This window comes from Ricinus communis, chromosome 2 (genome assembly GCF_019578655.1).
Source record: "Ricinus communis isolate WT05 ecotype wild-type chromosome 2, ASM1957865v1, whole genome shotgun sequence".
Taxonomy (NCBI): Eukaryota; Viridiplantae; Streptophyta; class Magnoliopsida; order Malpighiales; family Euphorbiaceae; genus Ricinus; species Ricinus communis.
The window spans coordinates 17,706,948-17,712,136 of NC_063257.1; positions in this window are offsets into that span (position 1 = coordinate 17,706,948).

A 5,189-nucleotide genomic window follows, 5' to 3' on the forward strand; every position below is an offset into this window, starting at 1 on the left:
CATAGCTCCATTCAACTTTTCACTAAAATAGGCTATTGACTTCCCATCTTGCATTAAAACAGCTCCAATACCTACACCAGAAGCATCATAATAAATTTCAAAAGTTTTGGAAAAATCCGGAAGTGAAAGAATGGGAGATGAAGTAAATTTGTCCTTTAGCATATTAAATGCGTTTTCTTATTGTTCTCCCCAATGAAACTTCACGTTCTTCTTTACAAGCTCATTAAGTGGTGCGGCAAGGGTACTGAAGTCCTTGACAAACCTCCTATAGAAGCTTGCAAGCCCATGAAAGCTCCTCACATCACTAACATTCTTTGGTGTTGGCCACTTCTTAATTGCTTTTACCTTATCTTCATCGACCTGAATTCCATTTTCACTAACAACAAAACCAAGAAACACAAGTTTGTTTGTGCAAAAATCACACTTAGCAAGGTTAGCATATAAAGAATTCTCACGCAAAACCATCAACACCATCCGAACATGTTCAACATGCTCACTAAAGCTCTTACTATAAATCAAAATATCATCAAAGTATACTACCACAAATTTACCAATATACGCACGCAAAACATGGTTCATTAGTCTCATAAAAGTACTTGGTGCATTAGTTAAGCCAAAAGGCATGACCAACCACTCATACAAACCAAATTTAGTTTTGAATGTTGTTTTCCACTCATCACCTATATTCATTCTAATTTGGTGATAGCCACTTCTCAAATCAATTTTAGTAAAGATAACACTTCCATGCAATTCATCTAACATATCATCTAACCGAGGAATAGGATGACGATATTTAATGGTAATCTTATTAATTGCACGACAATCAACACACATACGCCAAGACCCATCTTTCTTAGGGATTAACAAAATAGGAACAACACATGGGCTAAGACTTTCCCTAACATAACCTTTACTTAGTAGTTCCTCAACTTGGCGTTGCAGCTCTTTGGTCTCCTCCGGATTGACTCTATAGGCTGGTCTATTTGGAATGGATGACCCCGGCACAAACCTTTACTTACTAGATTTTGTAACTTGTTGTACAAATCCCTTTGGTAGTGCGATGGCACAAACCTTTTACGCATAATGCGTTTAACCTCATCCCATGAACCAACTTCGTGTTCCCCATGACGCCTACGACCACTCACCAATTGATCCCACCAAATGGCAGCATAATCACAAAATTCAACAATAGCAAGTTTAACCTTTTTAGACTCACTATAGTTATGACATTCAAAAACCCTTTCAACCTTCTTTTCCCACTCCAAATAAACTTCAGGGTCACTCTTACCATGAAAAGATGGTATTTTCATCTTAATGCTACCCAAATTAGTGTCAATTTTGGGTTGGAGATTATGTCTAGACCCTTTAGACTCACTTTCTTGGTCATTATCAGAACCATCCCCTTTAGACGTTTTAGGCATATCATTCAATAACCTAGTTAATTTATCATCTTGTTTTTGAAATTGTTTTATCATATGTTCTACTACATCTCTCAATGTATAAGCTAAATTTTCCAAAGTCAATGATGGATCAGATGACATGGTTAAACCAAAAGACTAGGAAAGAAAACAAAAAAAAAAAAAAAAAAAAGGACGTGATCAAGTGTTATACTCTGGAGGCTTCTTATAGTTAAAGGCAAAACAAGAAAAGATCACTCCCTCACGTGTTTCACTCACAAAGAATTGAATTCTTTATAGAAATTAAATCAAATTGTTCTAGTAATCACAAGAACAAGTTTTTCACAACCTCTTAACGTTTATTAATTCTGAAGTTCAATAGAACACTCGTGAATCAATAAAACGAATTATAAGCGTGTGAACAAAACAAGCTTACAACTAATCGAACAAGACTCAATTAACCCAAAAGAAAAGCTTTTAAGAGAAAACAAACAAAATTACCCAAATCAGAATTATAAGAATGAAGAATGTACCCAATTAATTAAAAGGAATTGCGAATGAATCAATCAAGAGTCAATTCTTCGAGAACTACCCAACACAAATGGTTAGGGTTAGTTTTCCGTTCCTTCCGTTTTTTTTTTTTTTTGGAAATCTGCCTTGGTATGCGAAAGAATGAAAATAGTATACTTTCTTTTTTTTTTAATGATGCGAATGTGAAATTGAGATAAAATAGAAGACAGACTCTTTAATTGAAAAAAAATGAACCAACTAACAAGTTTGGCTCCGATACCAAATGATACGAACTCGAACCGGATACGCTCAAACACCAAGATAAGTAATGGTGAGAAAATCAAACTGATAAACGCTCTCCCTATTTAAGAGGGAAGCACCCTTACCAATAAGTTCGAATTTGTCGCCCCAAGATCTAACTTGAAAGTTTGCAATTGATTATGGAACTAACAAACTTAGCAATAGAACTACTAAGCCCTTTAGTTATAAATAGATGAAGAATGTTCAAACAACTCAAGAAACTAATAAAAAGTTAATTGATTGATCAAACATGTAGATGTGAAACTAAATCAAACAAGTTAATTTAATCTCAAGAAATTCAATAAGGAACACCTTAAGGAATAAGAGTTAACAACTCAAATAAAACTTCATTCAGAAATGTATATTGATCTTATGTGTTTTAGCCGAAATACATAGCTCTATTTATAGAGTCTTGAAATGATTTCAACCCTAAAAAAAGGACTAAGAGATAAGCAATAAAGAATCAAACCCTAAAAGACTTCTAATGTGCGGCTGCCTCCTTTTCTAAGCATAAGTGGTGGCTGCCCTAGGGTTAGGTGAGACCTCCAATGCTTCTAGAAACCCTAATGTGCAGCCCAATGCTTAGGGTGCGGCCCAATGCTTAGGGTGCGGCCCAATGCTTCTAGAAACCCTAATGTGCGGCCCAATGCAAGTTTAAGCTTCATTAATAGCAATTAATGTCACTATCTTCAAGGCGTTGTTATCTTCATTAAAAGCACCATCATTAGCCATCTTCAAAACATGCTCCAAGTAAGAATTTAAGGCTTGCTTGAACTTTTTACTCCTTGCTCGTGTCATTGGTCCTTCATAGGCTAGTGGATCTATGCTAGTTGACTTAGATGCATCCTTGGTTGCATCATTTTGTCTCCTCGGGTTTGCATCTATATGCTGGCCTATTAGGTATGCTTGCACCCGGAATGAAATCAATTTGATGTTCAATTCCTCGAATTGGTGGTAATCCTTTGGGCACATCTTCGGGAAAAAGCTCTTCATATTCCTGCAAAAGCTCAAGAACAACACAAGGCAAATCCTTATTAAGATCATTAGAAATCATCAAAACTTCCTTGTACATGAGTACAAGTAAGGGCTGCCTCAAGGTTAGTGTTCTCCTCACATCACTTGGCTTTGCATACACATTCATTTTTCTTTCACTCTCATCTCCCTTGTTTTCTCTCACCTTGTGTTTCCCATTACACTCACTTTTACCACTTACCTCACCTTTTTCTTTTTTCACTATTTCTTGCTCCCTCCCCAGATATTCCCCATATGAAGATTCAAGCTCTTCATATTGTTGTTTAATTCTCACTTGATCATAAAAAATGGCCTTGGGAGGTAATGGTCCAAGATTGAACTTTTGTCCATCAATAGTCAAGGAATATCGATTCTTGAACCCATCATAAATCACACGCCTATCATATTGCCAAGGTCTTCCCAATAAAACATGTCCGGCATACATGGGAACCACATCACAAAGCACCTCATCCTTATATCTCCCAATGGAAAAAGAAATTAGCACTTGCTTATTTACCTTCACAACACCACTATCATTCAACCATTGCAACTTGTAAGGCCTTGGGTGTTTGGTAGTTGGTAATTTCAATTTCTCCATAAGCAAAGTACTAGCAACATTAGTACAACTTCCACTATCAACAATCATGTTACACAACTTATTAGCAATTAAACAATAAGTATGAAACAAATTCTCACGCTGCTCTCCATGTTCATCGTGTTTACATTGCAAACTAAGTGTGCGTTGTACTACTAACACATCCCCTTTAGCATACTCAACATCACTAACATCCTCTAAAGATGGCATGTCATCATTCTCATCATCATTTTCATTTTCACTTTCAGATTCAACAATTCCATCTCTAGCAATCATGGTCCTCTTGTTAGGGCAATCACGTGCATAATGACCATGTCCAAGACACTTAAAACACTTCAAGCTTCTAGATTGATTAGCTTGATTCTCAACTTTGTTTTTGCTGCCTATTTCATTTTTATTCTTATTCTCATCCACTTTAGGCTTAGCAAATTTATCATCCTTTTTACTCCATTCGATTTCCAATTAGAAGAACTAGAACTCGAATTAAGTTTAGAATCAAACTTACTTGCACCTTTTCGCTTGAGTTGCCTTTCAATTTTCATGGCTACATTCACCATGTCCTCAAGCTCCACATAATGTTGCAACTCCACAAGATCAGCAATATTCTTGTTTAGACCATTCAAGAATCTTGCCATGGTGGCCTCTCTATCCTCCTCCATATTTGCTTTAATCATAGCCATTTCCATTTCTTTGTGGTACTCCTCCACACTCATGGTTCCTTGCCTTAGAGTTTGCAATCGTTGATGCAAATCTCTATAGTAATAGTTAGGAATGAACCTCTTCCTCATGATGCGTTTCATCTCCATCCATGACCCTACGGGTCTTTCTCCATTTCATCTCCTTTCCCTACACAATTGATGCCACCAAACACTAGCATAATCACAAAACTCAACGGCAGCAAGTTTTACCTTTTTCTCCTCCGAATAGTTATGGCATTCGAAGATCATCTCCACCTTTTGCTCCCATTCCAAGTAGACATCGGGATCATTCTTTCCTTGAAAGGAAGGAATTTTCATTTGATGCCGCCTAGGTTGCGATCTACACCATCTTGCCTTGATCTCCTATTGTGTCTCCTAGGATGGTCATCTCCACCAAAAGTGGTTGCTTGGTCATCCTCCAAATCATCTTCGGCATCATAATCCTCTTGTTCAAAGGCTAGTTGCCTTTCTCTTCTAGGCTCGTTTTGAATTCTTGTAATAGTTTCACCTTGCCTTCTCACACTTTTAACAACATCATCCATTTGCCTATACATTCTTTCAAACTCTTTTTGCATTGCTTGCAAAGTTTGCTCAATGGATGCTCCAACACTACTTGAAACTTGTTCTTTTGACATTGCGCGAAAAACCTGAAAAACAAGTTAGTATAGCCTCACAAAA